The sequence below is a fragment of the Mirounga angustirostris genome, unplaced genomic scaffold (assembly GCF_029215605.1).
Source record: "Mirounga angustirostris isolate CCGP_5_RB_7025 unplaced genomic scaffold, mMirAng1.0.hap1 SCAF_5, whole genome shotgun sequence".
In the NCBI taxonomy this organism is placed as follows: Eukaryota; Metazoa; Chordata; class Mammalia; order Carnivora; family Phocidae; genus Mirounga; species Mirounga angustirostris.
In genome coordinates, this window is record NW_026991713.1 from 95,034,764 (window position 1) to 95,054,535 (window position 19,772).

The 19,772-nt window shown below is 42.4% G+C and overlaps 1 protein-coding gene across 1 annotated transcript in view; it reads right to left on the reverse strand.

The window, feature by feature from the left end:
- RIMKLB (ribosomal modification protein rimK like family member B) overlaps positions 1-19,772 on the reverse strand; it is a 153,228-nt gene that overhangs the window by 104,720 nt on the left and 28,736 nt on the right. The window lies entirely within an intron of this gene.

A 19,772-nucleotide genomic window follows, 5' to 3' on the forward strand; every position in this document is an offset into this window, starting at 1 on the left:
GTTGGATTCTTTTCCTATTGAAAAAAAACTATGTAGGGCGCCTGGGTGGCTCAGTTGGTTAAGCGACTGCCTTCGGCTCAGGTCATGATCCTGGAGTCCCGGGATCGAGTCCCACATCAGGCTCCCTGCTCGGTGGGGAGTCTGCTTCTCCCTCTGACCCTCCCTCTCATGCTCTCTGTCTCTCATTCTCTCTGTCTCAAATAAATAAATAAAATCTTTAAAAAAAAAAAAAAGAAAAGAAAAAAAATTTACATAGTTTTACATAGCATCAGACTCTTGCTGTTAAGAAACAATTTAGTTTAATTGGATTTGCACAACTGATTAAAGAGAAATGCTAAGACCCAAAGCATGTAATCTCTGCTCTACAGCCTCTAAAAGTAAATATCCTCATATATAGATAGAGGTATTAAGTAAATATTATACCCACCGTAGAGAAATCTCATAGGCACAGAATTTCCAAGAATCATTTAAGGATCTCACCGTGAACATGATCCTCCTACCGTATATTGAATGAGGTGGCATTCCCACCACAAAGCACCTCAATCCCAGTATTGTGTATATTGCAAATTAAACATTTTAAAATAAATTTTTCTTAATTCCTTTTCAGAAGAGTGGTCTTTGATCTGTTTTTTTTTTCTCATGTTTAGAATGATGCCAGTTTGTACTTTTTAAATTATTAAAAATTTTTTTCTTTTTAAAGACTTCATTTATTCATTTATTTGAGACAGAGAGAGTGCATGTGAGGGGGGTGGGAGGAGCAGAGAGAGAGGGACAAGCAGACTCCGCTAAGCGCAGAGCCGGATCCCAGGACACCGAGATCACGGTCTGAATGAAATCAAGAGTCCCTTGCTAACTGACTGAGTCACCGAGGCGCCCCTAATTTTTTTTTTTTTAAGATTTATTTTAGAGAGAGCATGTGCAGTAGAGAGGAGCAGAGGGAGAGAGAATCTCAAGCTGACTCTGCACTGAGTGAGGAGCCCGACTCTGCACTGAGTGAGGAGCCCGACTCAGGGCTCCATCTCATAACCCAGAAATCATGACCTGACCCAAAAACAAGAGCTGGAGGCTTAACCGACTGCACCACCCAGGTGCCCGCCCCCATTTATGCTTTTATCCCACTTTGCAAAAGGAACACCGGTATTGCTCTAGTCTACTATTCTCTATTGTATCGTTCCTCACACCACAATTTTGTCATTGGTACTCCAACGCAGCAAATTTACTCTCCTCCAGGAAATTCCTGAATTCATCAGAAAATTCTTTTTCTTTTCTACCCTTTTGGACCCAACAGTCTTGCTAGGTAAAGCTTCATGCTTTACTCTTGCTTCTCTTCTACGGGATCATGTTCCAGTGTTTTCCCATTTCTCATTGTTCTTATGTTCTCTACCTTTTTTACTCTTGATATGTAAACCAACATTCCTAACTTGCTTCCCATTCTTTCCTTATGCTTCTAAATTCTTATTTTCCCCCACAACTTTTCCCTAAGGACAGTCCCAGATCAGTTTCAGGAGGTTGATTTGGTCCTGGTTTTTCTTTCTTTCCCCCCCCCCAGATTTATTTATTTTAGAAAGGGGGGGGCATGGAGGGAGGGGCAGAGGGAGAGAATCCGAAGCTGACTCCCTGCTGAGCATGGAGCCCTACAAGGGGCTAGGCTGGGTTGATGGGGGTGTACATCTAACGACCTGAGCTGAAGCCAAGAGTGGGTCACTCAATGGTCTGAGCCACCCAGGAGCCCAGTCCTGTTCTTTCCCTCTGTATTTTTTTTTGAGATTTTATTTATTTGAGAGAGAGAGAGCACATGCCAGAGTGCTTGTGCACTAGCGGTGGGTATTTGAGAGAGAGCACGAGAGGGGTGAGGGTCAGAGGGAGAAGCAGACACCCTGCTGAGCAGGGCCCAATCCCAGGACCCTGGAATCATGACCTGAGCCAAAGGCAGACCCTTAACTGACTGAGCCACCCAGGTGCCCCTTTTCCCTCTGTATTCTTGCCCACTGGCAGAATTTCATTTACCTCCTTCTAGTTTTTTACCCTCACCCCATTTCTGATGTTCTAGTTTTCATTCCTTGCTCCTCCCATGAAAGGATCTGAAAATCTTTTATTCTTTTAGGTATTAATATTATCCCTTTCTTGGTGAGCACAAATGATAACTCTCTTCAGTGAGGAATTTATATTTTGATGAAAAATTATTTGAACCCAAACAGTGCATCTTTAAACTTGGAACTAAAGGATTTGGTGAAAGTATCTGTAGGCAGGAGCGCTTGGGTGGCTCAGTCAGTTAAGCATCTGCCTTCAGCTCACCTTTGGCTCAGGTCATGATCCTGGAGTCCCGGGATCAGAGCCCCAGGTCTTTGGGTTCCCAGCTCAGCGGGGAGTCTGCTTCTCCCTTTCTCTCCGCCCCTCCCCCTGCTCATGCTCTCTTGCTCATTCTCTCTCAAATAAATAAATAAAATCTTAAAAAAGAAGGTATCTTTAAGCAATTTTTGAGATTGAATGCCTTCTGGTACTTTGAAAGATAGCAGCTTCATCTGCCCACCCATGAGGTTTACTCCTGTTTTCTCGTCCAAAATTGAGCTGATCCTGCTCTGAGCCTAACTTTTTCCATACTGCATGCTTATGAAAATTCTCCTTTCTCCCTGAATGGGAAATTCAAGTGTGCACTATACTCTAAATATAGTTCCATGCACACTTTCTCTAAGTATTCTTTTGACTCACAGGCAGATGGTGCAAACCCCAGCTGGTCTCCCCACTTCTGGGCCTTGCTTTTGATGACATCAAGCGGTGGATGCTGCTAGCCACAGGCTCCTCCCTCCTCTGCCTCAGGGTGTTTGTGTCAAAGCAACTATGTTCCACCCAGGTAGAGGTGCAAACAACTTGCCACCTTTAAGGTTACCCTTCCTCTGGTACTGAAGCAGCTGTAAACCAGTGAAGAAAGAAATCTGAGAAGAAACAGAAGACAGAAGAGCACCAGAGAAGGGGAGTTAGCAGATGGGACAGTAATGGCAGGTTGGCATCAGGGCAGGGGACCAGGACACTGGAAGATGGGAATTCGCAGATCTGATGGGGAAAGGGAATTTGCAAAGTGTGGCCAAGAGGTCCCGAGAGACCTGGAACTTTACAGGGTAGAATGGGAAGACATCAGGAGCACAGCAGAAGAGAGGCAGGACTGTCCCCATAGTTTTGTCAACTCAGGGAGGTGGTTAAAAATACAACGCTCCAATCAACATTGAAATCCTGTATCATTTAGCATTTTCACTAACCAAACATCAGGGAAAGTGACTTATTGAGGTTCTCTGTGGTAGAGAAAGGAACATGTGGCCACAGTTTTTTTCTTTCTTTCTTTCTTTTTTTTTTTTCTAAAAACCAGTCAAGCAGAGCCAGAAGCAGTGGTCAGACAACAACTTCTGGGCAGAACCTAAGATGGAAAAAGCAAATGCTGTTTATATAAATAGAGGTGCAGAGCCCATAGCTTCCTGTTGACAAACTGAGCTTCACTTCACCTCAAACCCTCAATTTTTTTTTTTTAAATAGCCGATAAAGGTTTTTTTTTTCTTTCTTTCAATTTGTCCCATCACTTTAGGAAGGTTCTGGGTTTTTTCCTAACCCAGGGGGTCCTGCAGGTCTTTTCTCTATCTCAGCTAATTTTCTCCTTCCTCTCCCTTTTCCTTGCTTCTGCAGGTTTACCTACCATATGTGTAGCTTTGTGGGGTACATTATTAAATTTACATGATGAACCATGAGGACTGAATTCAGGATGGTCTTAAATTTGTGAGATTCGCCTCTTGCCTTAACCCGGAAAAAGAAGAACAGATGAACTTTGAGCAAATGCAAGCTAACAGTTAAATGGAAAATAACCTGAATGACACTTAAGGGATTGATGGGCATTGAGGTATCAACTGTGTCATTATACATTGTTTCCTAATATGTTGTTCTGTCCCTAAGGGTCAAACACATGAGTTACAATGAAGGATAATGAGGACTGCCCAGAAAAAGTTTTCTTCCATTTGTATAAAATGACATTCATATACCTACCCATCCATTTCCCAAAAGGGATGAGATTTTCAGAAGAAGGGAAAAAAATGTTTTTTTTTCCCCAAGATTTATTTAAGTAATATCTACACCCAACGTGGGGCTCAAACTCACAACCCTGAGATTGAGAGTCACATGCTCCACTGACTGAGGCAGCCAGGTGTCCCAAAAAGTATTACTAATATAATAAGCTTATGAAAATGTGTAATGTTAACCTCAAAGTCAATAGGTGTTGAAAACAAAAATTACTTCGAAAATGTTCATATAAAATCATGAATGACAACTCCTCAACTGGTTTTTCAGAGAAACCACTTTGCTGGAAGGTAATCTATAACTTGGTAAATTTTTTTTAAAGATTTTATTTATTTATTTGACAGAGAGAGACACAGTGAGAGAGAGAACACAAGCAGGGGGAGTGGGAGAGGGAGAAGCAGGCTTCCCTCTGAGCAGGGAGCCCGACGCGGGGCTCGATCCCAGGACCCTGGGATCATGACCTGAGCCGAAGGCAGACGCTTAACAACTGAGCCACCCAGGCACCCCTATAGCTCGGTAATGTTAAACTATGTTCTTATGTTGCCATTATTTCACAAAAACTGGGGAAGATCAGGCACATTGTAATAAGTGGTAATGTACAATAATTCATAAATTATAAACTGTATGTGTAAGTACAATTCATAAGAATCACAGTATCTTCTACTGATGCAGGGCAGGAATAATTTTTGTCACATAGCTAAAAAATATATGCATCTATGCATGGGGCACCTACACTCAAATCAACATGGTTCTAGGTATAATAAAATATATATTTACATCATCCTGTTCATTTCAACATAAAGGAATTCATGTTTCTTTCAGGGCCAGTCCTGATGTAGCACTCACTAGTTGTGTGTCCTAAGTGAATAGCTGCTCACCTGTAAATTTATGGGAGTACATCTACCTTCGGAGTTGTTCTGAGAATGAACAAGATCGTATTCCAAAGGGTCAGCACCTGTAATATTATATATTTAATATAACAGTAAGATTTTTTTTCTACTTAAATGGATTGGTTTCTCCCTAACTGTTCTTGAGTAGGTTTACTCTTCCTTCCTTTGCAACAGAATGAGATAACCCTTGCTGATTAGCCACTGAGCAGACAGGTGTGCAAACCTGCAGAGTGTAAATATCACCAATACTAGTTTGTCTCTAATTTAAATTTTTTTCCCCACCATCCAGAATCTTTAATAAGAGAGCAGGATCTCGGGTTAGTTTTTGTAGCCCCCCACAGGCCCCTCCACCTCCGGCACACACGTCCCTTGGAATGTGCTTAGGGGTCTGGTGTGGCCGTGCCCGCTTCACGAGACCTTGCCCAAATGCTTGTACATCTCTCAGCCCTTTAGAGGACGGGAGCGCAGGTCGGGCTGGCGCCACAGCCCTTGGGGGGAGTCCAGGGCCAGCTGGTCTAAGGCGAGGACCTCATCTCTGCCCTTGAGGATGCGTCTCTGGGCATGGCCGTGCATGCGCAGTGCACACAGATACAGTTTGGCACCTTGGGCACACGCAACATCCTCTGTTACTGTCCCTACAACCACAGCTGTTTTGTCATCTCGGCCAGGAAGCTTCATCTTCCAATGTTCCGCAGAAGGGTCCGAGGCGACTGGTTGGAGAGAGTCAAACCTTTTTGGCACAACTTGGTTGAAGGTGTGATTGGTTCATCTGGCCAGAAACCTGTTCAGCCTGCCCAGCCTTCGGTAGATGCCCTAGCTCTTGGGGCCCTGAGCTCAACTTTTCGGTCCTTGTTGTGGTGAATGGCGATTTGCATGATGCCACCTCCTTTTCCAACTAGCCCAGATTAAATTTAACTTTCAAAATTTTTTTTATCAGGTTGTTTATTATGAATCTCGTATTTCATTCTAAGAGCAACCCCATGCGGTGGGCAGTTAAAGGGATTATTGCTCCCATTTTTCCTGACAGAGAACAAGGTTTTGAGCCGTGGAGAGGTGCCACTGACTTCATAAAATTTAGTGCAGTGGAACCATGGCCAAACTCACGAATGCTAAAACTCAGGTTAATGTTGGTTCCACTGCAAAAGGAAGATTTGAAGACAAAGGTGTTTTTTAAGGGTCATAAATGAGTTGCAAAAGGTTTGTAAGAGAGTCTAGACTTTTTTAAAAATTGGAATTAAAAATACGGTAAACTGGGTGGTTCAGTCAGTTAAGCATCCATCTCCTGATTTCAGCTCAGGTCAGGATCCTAGGGTCATGAGATTGAGCCCTGGGTCATGCTCCGTGTTCAGTGCGGAGTCAGCTTGTCCCTTCCCCTCCCTCTGATTGCTCTCTCTCTCTCTCAAATAAAATATATTTTTTATTTTTTTTTAATTTTTTATTTTTTTTTAGATTTTATTTATTTATTTGAGAGAGAGAGAGAGCATGAGAGGGGGGAGGGTCGGGAGGATCAGAGGGAGAAGCAGACTCCCTACCGAGCAGGGAGCCCGATGCGGGACTCGATCCCAGGACTCCAGGATCATGACCTGAGCCGAAGGCAGTCGCTTAACCAACTGAGCCACCCAGGCGCCCTCAAATAAAATATATTTTTTAAAGATTTTATTTTTATTTATTTGACAGAGGGAGACACAGCGAGAGAGAGAACACAAGCAGGGGGAGTGGGAGAGGGAGAAGCAGTCTCCCCGCAGAGCAGGGAGCCCCGATGCGGGGCTCGATCCCAGGAACCTGGGATCATGAATGAAGGCTGAAAGCCCTTGTGCTTCCCTTCCCACACTGCCATAGACTACCCAAGAACTAGGTTACTGGGGAATTTTTGGGAGACACCAAGTTGTTGAGAGCTACGAAATCTGGCCAGAAGAACATTGGAAATGCCAAAGAGGTTCGTACTTTTTCCTCTCCTCAGAAGGATAAAGAGAATCCATATGTTTGCTGACTAGTCAATCTTTTAATTATTGTGTCTTTGATTCCTTCGGGAAATATAGCAAGTGTTTCAGAGCACAAACTCTGGAGCTAAACCACCTGGATGCAAATCCTAACTCCGCCATTATGATCCTAACCTTTCCATGCCTCAGGAGAACTCAATGATACCAAACACTTAGGACCATTGTTTAGATTAAGTGGATTAGATAGTTAGAAAAAGAGTTGACAGGGGCGCCTGGGTGGCTCAGTCGTTAAGCGTCTGCCTTCGGCTCAGGTCATGATCCCCCCGCATCGGGCTCCTCGCTCAGCGGGAAGCCTGCTTCTCCCTCTCCCACTTCCCCTGCTTGTGGTTCCCTCTCTCACTGTGTCTCTCTGTGTCAAATAAATAAATAAAAAATCTTAAATAGAAGAGGAGCTGAGAGATCAGCAGCAACTTTTGACTATCTATGCCTGGCACCTTGCTGGGACTACAAAGTCAAGTAAGACACGGTGCCTTCCCTCAATGAGAGTAGAGTCACTTGTTACTCAACTTGTTTCTTTCTGCTTTGAATAACACCTTTTGTTTCCTGCAATGGCATACATTTTGTTTCTTTTCAGGTTTAATTTTTGATTAGAGATAAAGCAATGCTTTAATTTATACTACATATTGTGTTTCCTCCTGTTCAGAAATAAAGAGGTCCTTAATTTTGTACAGCCGTGCCCACAGCCTTCAGTTCCCATTAGCACCTACTCCCTAAGTGTTGGTGAACTTGCCATTTATATCTGAGTTCTTCCTTCCCATTCCCATTACTACTCCTCTTCTCTGTCCCAGGGTGTTAATCACCTTTGCTTTCTTCACTTCCAGACTTTTTTAAAGTTTACTCATTTAAGTAATCTCTACACCCCACATGGGACTCCAACTCACAACCCCAAGATCAAGACTCGCATGTTCTTCTGACTGAGCCAACCAGGTGCCCCCCTACTTCCAAAACTATCACCCCAAAAGAAAACTCCATATCCATTACGCAGTTATTCCCTATTCCTCCTCCTTCCAGCCCCTGGGAAACCACCAATCTGCTTTCTGCCTCTCAGAATTCACTTATTCTGGATATTTAATATAAAGAATCATATACTCTGTGACCTTTTGTGTCTGCCATAACCATGCTTGTTAAAATGATCTGTATGAAGGGGTGCCTGGGTGGCTCAGTTGGTTAAGTGTCCAACTCTTGGTTTTGGCTCAGGTCATGATCTTAGGGTCCTGAGTTCAAGCCCCATGTCAGGCTCCGAGGTCAGCACAGTCAGCTTGTCCCTCTCCCTCTTCTGCTCCTCCACCTGCTTGCATGCAGGCACTCTCCCCCCCATCAAATAAATAAATAAATAAAATCTTTTTAAAAAGGTTATTTCTTTGGGGCATAAACAACTAGTTACAGAGCATATCCAAGATAACTTTCTCAACAGGGAGAACTTTGACTTCTTCATGTGCTGTAGCCATACCTCGTCTGTGGAACCTGTGGACGGAGGTCTAAAGTAACCAAGATGTGTGGGAGACAGGACCATGCTGAATAAATTAACCAAAATGCTGAGTGCACTGGATGAGTTAGTGGTGGTTTTTTTTCTACTATTACTGACATAGTTTGGCTCTTCCAGTCTCCCTCTGGTAAAGGGAAGAGATCTTTGTTGGTACTTTTGGCCAATGTATGGGTGAGTAGAGGAGGAGGGAAGGTCTGAGGGTTGTGGGGGAAGAGAAAACCAGGCTACACACAATTTGGATCTGCTGATATCAAGTAGCTGTTTCTCAAATCTCATCAGGAATACTGACTATAATAAAACCAAGAGGGTGTGATTTAATTATCAGTGACAGAACAATTATTGAGAAGAAAGGCAATAATCAGCACAGACTCTACAAAAACAGAGGAAGAATTTGCCAATATGGTGCCAGGACTTCCTTAGAGCAGAGGGTGATTTGATTTCAACTGTTCAGGATTATTTAGAGAGGAATAGAGGAGAATGGCAATTCCACAGGTAACATATTGTTTCTAATATGCTATGCTTTCTTTAGGAACTGTCCCTCATCCACTTCGGAGCAGTTTTGTCAAGATGGGAATCGTCATTCCTTACATCACTGAGCAAACAAGTAACAGGGAATTTGGTCTTTGGAATGTACCTTCCCACAAAAAGAGAAAAGATCTCCATGTTATTTCGAGCATCTCTAATTTCCCCTGGCATTTCAATTGGCTAAAAAGCAATGAAGCAAACACTCTCCAATTTTTCAAAACTATGTGAAGTCATATAAACACAAAATTGTAGAGCGAAGTCATACAAACACAGAATTTTAGAGCTGGGAGAGATTTGAGTTCAACTAGGCCAATATTTTTCAAAGTTAGGTTCCAACCACACCACCTGCTTTGGAATGAATGGCCGCTTGTCAGAAAGGCAGAGAACCTGGGCTGCATTCCAGACTTACTGAATAAACTCTTCAGGGATTAAAGACCAGAATCTGCAATTTTATACACTCACTGTCACTGAAGTGTGAGAACCTCAAAACTCCTCACTCACATTTTATTACTAATCAGAAAACCATGTGCTCCCATAACGTGCTGATGATCCCGGCTGATATTTTTAAAATATCTGACCTTCTAAATTTATCAGTTCTATAAGATATCTTATAAAACCAGTTCTTTTTTTTTTTTTTTAAGATTTTATTTATTTATTTGACAGAGAAAGACACAGCGAGAGAGGGAACACAAACGGGGAGTGGGAGAGGGAGAAGCAGACTCCCTGCCGAGCAGGGAGCCCGATGCGGGACTCGATCCTGGGACTCCAGGATCATGACCTGAGCCAAAGGCTGTGGCTTAACCAACTGAGCCACCCAGGCGCCCTAAAACCAGTTCTTTATAGAATATCTGCCATGCACTAGGCATCGTGTGGCGTCCCTTGCTTACATTATCTTTAACAATCCTGCAGGATAGTTGTTTCATATCTGAGCTTCAGTGTTCATGGCTGAAAATTGGGGTAATAGTCCCCACCTCTTATACTCAATATATGCAACATGCTTGGCACAGAAGCTTGCATAAAGTATGTGCACACTAAAGATTAGCTGTTATTACTTTTTTTTTTCCCCACATTTCACATGTGGGGAAACTGAAACAGACACACGCAGACACTCTGCTAGGAAGTGGCAGAGACGATTCAACTCAATGTGCTTAATTTCAAAACCCAACTTTTCCCACTACTCTGTACTATTTTTCATTATGTGCATGATCAATGAAGCTTCTTTCGTGACTTTTCCCACTGAAAATAACTTTCTTCAGCCCTGTGCCCAGCCCTAGGCTTTTGATGAATACTTGTTTGTTCTCTCAACCTCACTGAGACCCGGGCAGCTGCACAGCGGAAGGTGGATGAGTAATTCCTGTATATGCTTAAAGGTCTGTCCCTCAACTTGTTCATACCCCAGAGAAATTCAGTAATGTGTCTGGCAGCCAACTGAGAAAAACAAAAATCAGGAAATGCAGAAGTTAAAGCACTCCAAAAACCACACTTCACCCACATGGATCCCTTTTTGGGCTTTTTCAAAAACAAGAAAGTATCATATTGAACAATCTACCTGGTGCCCAAAAATAGTGGCCTGGGGAGTCATTATCTGAGCATCTTGGCTCACAGACCCAGGAATGTGTGCCCTGGAGGATTCCCAGGGGGCCTTTTGGCCTCACACGCTGGCCAGAATGAAACCTCACCACGAGCTTCCCATGATGAAGATCAGCAGTGGTGAAGTCCAGATGTCCAAAACTTCACTCAGCTACCGGAGGCATAATTTCCAAGTCATGTTGTTTTTGTTAAAAATAAACTAACCAGGTTGTCCTGTGGTTTTTCAAGGGAAGTTGGTGAGGGGAGAGGGTAATTAGTAAGGAAAATAAGTTTTAAAAATAGCAAAATGAAACCTCAAAAAATGGTCTTTTTAACTGCACCAACTCCAAATGCCCAGGAAAAAAAAATGCTATTGTAATTATAAGAGATGTAATTTTCCTTCTTTTAAGAGAAAGGGAAGCAGGGAATACAGCCTCTGGGGGGAAAAAAATTATTTTCTTATGCTGAACAAATCATGCCTCTTCAATAGCTTTTTATTTATAGTCGTTGTGCAAGGTATAGAACTCTCTACTTTGTTCAAAAGCTTTCCTTAAGAAACTTACATGAGGGGTGCCTGGGTGGTTCAGTAAGTTAAGTGTCTCTCTTCGATTGGGGTCATGATCCCAGGATCCAAGGATCGAGCCCATATCGGGCTCCCTGCTCAACGGGGAGTCCCGCGTCTCCCTCTCCCTCTGTCCCCCCCCCCATGCTCGTGCTCGCGCACTTGTGCACGATGGCACACTCTCCCTCCCTCTCTCACAAATAAATAAAAAATTTTAAAAAAAGCTTACACGAAATATGAATGACATCTCAATTTTATCTGTCGTCATTGTTTTGTTATGAGCCATCACTCAAACCGAACTAAACTACTCATTGTTGCTAAAACAGATGAAGCACATCCACACAGTCCCTGCCTTTGCTCATGGGGCTTCTGTTACCTGGAGAGAGGATGGTTAAGTTTTTAGCAGGCATATTCCACATATTCCAAATACCATGCTTTCACATTCACACACAGTAGCCACCTGAGCTCATGGAAGTGGGTGATGTATGTCCTGTTATTGGAATTATACAAGTATGAGGTTAGTAGACAACTGCTTGGGATGCTTTAGGATTCATGCTTTCTATGGAGAATTAGAGAACCATTGTTATTCATATTTCCCCCTATAAAAGAGTAAAATGGGCCACCTGGGTGGCTCAGTCGGTTAAGCATCTGCCTTTGGCTCAGGTCATGGTCTTGGGATCCTGGGATCGAGCCCCAAGTCAGGCTCCCTGCTCAGCGGGGAGTCTGCTTCTCCCTCTCCTTCCATGTGCTTGCATGCTCTCTTTCCCTCTTTCAAATAAATGAATAAAATCTTAAAAAAAACAAAGGTAATAAATGCTGATGATCTGAGGATATAATCCCAAACAACCCACATTAGGCTGAAATTTCCCTGGAATCTGTTTTATTCTTAACATTTACATGATGCTATATTAGCAATCACACTTGTGAGCCTTCCAAATGTGGGCTAACTCTACCTACAAGGGAGAATCATCTTTGAAATCTTCCATGTTTTGAGAACTCTTACTTTTTACATGAGGGTGGGAGAGGATATTGGGGAAAAGCCATATAATGTAAGGAAAATGAATATGCATATTATATTCTACTTTAAATGTAAAGCAAGGTGGCCAGGATTCTTTCGTACACTGTGAAGTTTTTTTTTTTTTTTAAGATTTTATTTATTTATTTGACAGAGAGAGAGACACGGGCGAGAGAGGGAACACATGAAGGGGGAGTGGGGGAGGGAGAAGCAGGCTCCCCGCTGAGCAAGGAGCCCGCTGCGGGGCTCGATCCCAGGACCCTGGGATCATGACCTGAGCCGAAGGCAGACACCCAACGACTGAGCCACCCAGGCGCCCCATACACTGTGAAGTAGACATTGCCAGGATGAATCTTTCACAAAAAAATATTTTTTTCAGTATTTAGTAGTGAGAGATATTAATGCATTAATGGTAATACATTTCTCATTTAATGTAAATTGAGAATGTTTTTCTAGTTGTTTATGACTGCTGGCAACTTAGTAAGTTTTGACAATTGTTTAAATATGTAACGTTAAGCTTAGGTTTAAAAAAGTAAAGCTGGTAAACTAGGTCTTTGTCATTTGCTTAAAAAATGCAAGGGGTATTTGGTGCATTCTTTCCTGAGTGGGGCCTGTAAAAAAAAATAAATAAATAAAATAAAAAACCAAAATTGCTGTTTCCCCCTAATCTCTGGAAAGCTTTTATGTTCTAGGATAGCACGACATATTTATCCTGCAGTTTTGATCTGATATACGGTCATGCACTCATATTTAAGTGTATCTCCAAATAAGCATGTCATTTTGAGAAGCATAGGGCTACATATACACTAAAGTTCCTCAACTCTGAAATATGATTCCGTAATTTTTATTTTTATTTTTTATTTTTTAAAAGATTATCTGAGAGAGTGAGTGTGGGGAGGAGCAGAGGGAGAGGGACAAGCAGGCTCCATGCTGAATGCCAAGCCCAATACGGGGCCAAATCCCATGACTCTGAGATCACCACCAGAGCCGACCAAGAGCTGGACACCCAACCAAGTCAGTCACCCAGGTGCCCCTGGTTCTGTAATTTTTAGATTTGTCTTCCATTGATATTTAATTCTTTTATATTGTCATGTAAGTTATTTTGTCTAGCTTTAAAACTTCAAACAAAATTATGAATTCCTTGAAGAACTACAATGTGCATCATAAACTCAGCCTTATGCTTTCTCATAGTAGGCCTTCAATAAATATTAACTGAATGAATTTCAGTTTTCTAAGATTTTATTCATAACTTACAAGAGTACTTTTTAAATTGCCCTCAAAGCAGAACATCAAAACATCCTCTCTCCAGAAACTTCATTTTCAATTCAAGTAATAAATATTTAAAACTTTTACATCTGTTGGAGAAATCTTTTTAAGTCTATACACTGAAAAGATTTTCAAGCAGGAGATATACAAGAATGTACTTATGTTGTGTTCATAGATTTTGCCAACATCGTATCAAATCTGCTTTAGAGATGAAGTAAATATCCACAGGTAACTCTGCCTCAGAAACCAATTTGGAGGAATTGACTCCATAGCCATCTTTTTTAAAATTAATCCCCACACTCAACATGGGGCTCAAACTTACATCCCAGACTGGAGATCAAGAGTCATATGCTCCACCACCTGAACCAGTGAAGTACACCCATAGCCACCTTCCTATATTCTCTCCCACACCCCCATTCTTGTATGGTTCCTGATATGCAGCATTTCATTTCCCAGTGGTGCCTGGCTGAGACTCATGCCGCATCACTGAACTGAGAGATGAGAAAAACATCCTGGCTAAAAAGGTGACCCACAGATACTGTTGATAAAAATAAAGAGCTCCAAAATGCATGTTTCAATTAGATTTAAATTCCCTGCTAGACACTTACATGTTTTATGTGGGAGAGAAATTCTATCTTCCATTAAGTAATTCATTGAGTTTGCCTGACATATCTAGCCAAACCGACTTCTAAGTGATACAGTAATACAGGGGGAGAAAATCCTTCTCTGTAGCTCTGATAAAGATTGCTGAGCTGGTATGTTCAAACTGATTACGGTTCTGTGGGGTTGTTTTTACCAGCCTGATAGTATTGCATGGACAGTATGGAAGAACTGCTGACTTGGGTTCAGAAGTTATGTGTAGCTTTTCTACTTCTCAGCTATTAAATGGGCTTGTGAAAAGTAGAATGAAAATCTCTCCCCAGCCAGAGGCTGAGCAGAAAGGAGGGCCCCTATGTGAGGAGCCGTTGGGTCTTTTAAAGTGATCACAGTTTCAGCCAGAATTATTTTTTCAAGATTTTACTTTTTTCCTAATGTCTACACCCAACGTTGTGCTCAAACTCACAATCCCGAGATGAAGAGTCGCACACTGTAGCAACTGAGCCAGCTAGGCAACCCTCAGCCAGAATATGTGTGTGTGTGTGTGTGTGCACGCGCACGCGTGTATGTCTATGTCATTCAGAAGGTGACTCCACTTCTAGTTTTGAAAACAAGGACTCAGGAGCGCCTGGGTAGCTCAGTCAGTTAAGCCGCTGCCTTCAGCTCAGGTCATGGTCCTAGGGACCTGGAATCAAGTCCCGCATCTGGCTCCTTGCTCAGAGGGAAACCTGCTTCTCCCCCTGCTTGTGCTCTCTTTGTCTCTGTGTCAAATAAAATCTTTAAAAAAAACCAAAAACAAGGACTCATGCTGTATGCAAATCTTCATTGCGACACTATGCACAATAACCAAAAGGTGGAAACCCAAGTGTCCAGATGCGTGGATAAGTAAAATGTGCTATATACATACAATGGAACATTATAAATGTATAAACCATAAAAAGGGATGATGTTCTGATACAAGCTGTATCATGAATCTTGAAAACTGACAAAGTGAAATAAACCAAACACAAATGGACAAACCTTGTATGTTTTTCACTTACATGGAATATCTAGAGTAGGCAAATTAAGAAAGTAGATTAGAGGGCGCCTGGGTGGCTCAGTTGGTTGAGCGACTGCCTTCGGCTCAGGTCATGATCCTGGAGTCCCGGGATCAAGTCCCGCATCGGGCTCCCTGCTCGGCAGGGAGTCTGCTTCTCCCTCCGACCCTCCCCCCTCTCATGTGCTCGCTCTCTCAAATAAATAAATAAATAAATCTTTAAAAAAAAAAGAAAGTAGATTAGAGGTTACCAGGATGTACAAGGAGGGAATGGTGAGTTATTGCTTAATGTTTATGAAGTTTGTTTTTGGGGTGATGAAAACGTTTTGGAAACAGACAGTGGTGATGATTGTACAACACTGTGAATACAATTAACACCACTGAATTATACACTTAGAAATGATTAAAACTGCAAAAAATGAAAACAAATCAAACCAAAACCAAACAAAGAGGCACGTGGATCAGCAATGGCCCAGTTTTCTTATTTCTGGCTGGAACAAAGGGGTATAATTTGATGAGAGAATACATAACGGGAACTAAATACAGTTTGGCATAATGATGAAAAGTTTTGGGCCGATGGGAAATTTCTATTTTTTGGATTTGGAGATACTACCATCTCTAAAAATTAATATTTATCTTTTGGGAGGATGTGTGTGTGTGTGTGTAATTCTCTGGACAATTGGATAAAAATATGGTAAAGGTCCAACTCTTATCTGAGGAGACAATTTAAAGGAATCAACTTGCCTGTGGCCCTGCCCCACTGTGGTCTCTGCAGAGGAATTTGTGAAGTGTCCTTCCCTCTGCCCCCACCCATCTGTTCCATGGAATTCAGAGCGCCAAAGGTCACTTTCTGGTGCCCTTAGAATCTTTTTCAGAAATAAAGACTTGGAGAAATAAATGTCTAGATAGGAAATGGATCCATGGGTGAGAATAATCCAAGAGAATCCAAGGTCGAGTTTCCCTGTGGAAGTGAGAAATAGAGGCTTTTTGACCAAGAGGAGTAGACTGGAGGGCAGGAATGGGTGTAGTCTTGAGCAGAGTCCTGTTAAGAGCCTAGTTCTTTTGAAATTCTTTCTTAAACCATAAAAAGCCAAAATTAGCCTATTAATTTATGACTTCTTTCACGTGTATTATTCCCTTGGATTTCTCCAACACTTCAGTGAAATCTGCTGTACCTTTGCATTTTGGTGTGGTTTATTGGAGGCAAGTGAGAGATAGCCTCGTAAAGCTTAGTGAGGCTTCCCTGCATTAAATCCTCTCCCTCCTTAAGAGAGTCCTGAGAGTGAACTAGCATCAGGCCATCCTTGGCTGGGTACCCACCATGAAGCAAAGCAGAATTTGCAATCTATAGAATCAGTGACCAGGAGCACAACTCAGGAGCATACAAGAGACTTTGTCCCACCACAGTTTTCCTAAATACGTTTACTTTGTCTTTAAAGTGCTTAGCATAATGTCTAACCATAATAAGCTCTCAAAACTACTAGCTGTTCTATGCATTAACCCACTTCAGAAATTTCCCTTAATGTCCCAGCTTTGATAGTGTGAAGGGAGGAGTAGGGCAAATCGGAAAGTCTAAACTTCTATGGTTTAACAAAGGATGTAATTATAAAGTTTCTGGGTCAGAGCATGGAATGTTAAGATGAAGTAGTGGATACTGCCTTTCTTCCATAACCCAACCATCAGGGAGTCTCGGACTGAGAAGGGAGTTAAGACATTGTCTATTACCATCTCCCAACCAGGAGTCCTTCCAGTGATCATGGACTGGCCAGTTTCTGGTTATGTGATGTGTAATTTTCTTTCATAGTAAACATCTGTTTCAATGACGTATTTACAGATTATTTGATTATTGTTTCCCACTTGAGTGTAAGGTCCATGAGATCCTTCTTGATTCATCCATTCTACATTCATTCAGTGTCTACTATAGGCCAACCAGGTACTAGTTACTAGTGATATCGTCGTGGGGGAAAACAAAGACAAAAATCCCTCCCCTCATAGAACTAAGATTCACTGAGGAACAGAGATCACAGCGCATTTTGTGATAAGTAGTAAAAAGAAGTATGAATTAGGGAAAGAGGAAATGTGAGGATTGTGGGCTACAGTTGAAATTTTAGATACATGGTAGCTAGGAAAATCCTCAACTACAAGGACATATTTGAGTTAAGACATAAATAAGGAAATCAAACTGTAATGATATAACACCTGAAACTAATACAACAGTTAGCTATACTAGAATTAAAATAAAAGCTTAAAAAAAAAAAACCATAATGAGATACAGGGAAAGATCACTCCAGGCAGGGGCATCAGTAAGTGGGGTAGGAGTGGGTGTTCCTTGTGTAAGCAAGGGAGAGAATTAAAGGTGATCATTTTTTTAAGATTTTATTATTTATTTATTTTTATTATTTATTAAAGATTTTATTTATTTATTTATTTGACAGAGAGAGAGAGAGACAGAGTGAGAGGGAACACAAGCAGGGGGAGTGGGAGAGGGAGAAGCAGGCTTCCCGCAGAGAAGGGAGCCCGATGCGGGGCTCGATCCCAGGACCCTGGGATCATGACTTGACCCGAAGGCAGACGCTTAACAACTGAGCCACCCAGGCACCCCAAGATTTTATTTTTTAAAGTAATCTCTACACCCAACTTGGGGCTCGAACTTATAACCCCTAGATCAAGAATTGCAAGCTTTACCAACTGAGTCAGCCAGGTGCCCCTGAAGGTAAAATTTAGAGGTAAAGCAGGGGCAGATGGTAGAGGGTCTTGTGAGTCATGTAAGGATGTTGGCTATTACTGAGAGAATGGGGAGACATGGAGAGTACTGACAGAGGAGTGACAGGATCTGAAGGGTTTCAATGGTGCGCCTCGGTGGCTCAGTCCATTGAGCGTCTGCCTTCGGCTCAGGTCATGATCCTGGGGTTCTGGGATCAAGCCCCACATCCGGCTCTTTGCTCAGCAGGAAGTCTGCTTCTCCCTCTCCCTCCCTCCTCTCTCTCCTCTCTCTCAAATAAATAAAATCTTAAAAAAAAAGGGGGGGGGGAGTGTTGAAAGGATTACCCTGACTCCTGTGTAAAGAATAGACTGTAATTTAAGGAGGGTGAAACGGGAAGAGCAGTTGGGAGGCTAAATGCAGCAATCCAGGTTGCTCGGACCTGGAGGTGTTGAAAAGTGGCCAGTTCTGGATTTATTCTGCAAGTAGAGTTAACAGGATTTGCTAATGGACTGGACTTTAAAAGGAAGACAGCAATCAAGGAAGACTGCCAGGTTGGCCAGAGCCGTGGGAGGGATGACATCACCACCAAGATAGGAAAGATGACAAAAGGAACGGGTGTGTTGAGAGAGAACAGGTGCTCAGTTTGAGGCATGTTTGAGATGCCCATCAGATATTTAAATGGAGATGCTGAGGCAGAAGTGGTTTGCATTGGTCCTGAGTTCAAGGAAGTAGTCCAAGCTAGAGCTAGAGATTTGGGAATCAATGTATAGATGATATTTAAAGCCTTGAGGTAAGAAGGGAGCTGAGACCCTAGCTGCTTTACTCACCACTGTATCCCCAGTACCCAGTTTCCATCACGTAGTTAGGTATTTTCTATTGAATGAAGAAATAGAATGCATACAGACTGAAGTTGGAGGGAGAAGCCAAATCTTTTTTTTTTTTTTTTTAAGATTTTATTTATTTATTTGAGAGAGAGAATGAGAGCGAGAGAGCACATGAGAGGGGGGAGGGTCAGAGGGAGAAGCAGACTCCCTGCCGAGCAGAGAGCCCGATGCGGGACTCGATCCTGGGACTCCAGGATCATGACCTGAGCCGAAGGCAGTCGCTTAACCAACTGAGCCACCCAGGCGTCCCGAGAAGCCAAATCTTTAATAGACCAAATCGTATGAGGGCAGGGATTTAAAGCCTTTTATTCGAAAAGCCCAACCTGTGTTCCAAGTTCAACGCAGTCATTTAGATGCTGATTCTGTCTGATGAAATAAACATTTCTTTAATGGTTTGGGATGCTGCTGCTTCTGAATTCAGCATATATGACTTTCGTGGAAAAGACAGCTTTTGCAAAATTCTCTTGTGCAATCATCTAGTCTTCTAGCAATTCTTATAATGCAATCAGAAAGGGAAAAAAAATCATTGGTTTAGGATGCAAAATTTCTATTCCTAAGTCCTATATAAGTGACTTGAGTTTACTTGCTTGGCCACAAAGCAGCAGCTGTAAGTGCTGGTCAAGAGACAGCGTGCACTTAAGCAAGGGAATAGATACTTTAGCTAACAGGGCGCAATATGCTACTTGAGTGAACATTACTATTATTATGCTTTTAAAATTAAAGATATGGGACACCTGGGGGACTCAGTGGGTTAAGCATCTGCCTTTGGCTCAGGTCATGATCCCAGCATCCTGGGATCGAGTCCCTCTGCCTACCGCTCCCCCTGCTTGTGCTCTCTGACAAATAAATAAAATCTTTTTAAAAAAATTAAAGATAGGGCGCCTGGGTGGCTCAGATGGTTAAGCGTCTGCCTTCGGCTCAGGTCATGATCCCAGGGTCCTGGGATCGAGTCCCGCATCAGGCTCCCTGCTCCTTGGGAGCCTGCTTCTCCCTCTGTTTCTCTCTCGCGCTCTATCATGAATAAATAAATAAAATCTTAAAAAAAAAATTAAAGATATTATTTGTCATCAGGAATACAATTTCCAAAGCGTCTACGGCTACTCTCTCCTGATCTTTGTTGCCTGTGGAGCACAGACTGGATTTTTAGAGATGTAGCCCTAAAGGAACCTATACATTAAGCAG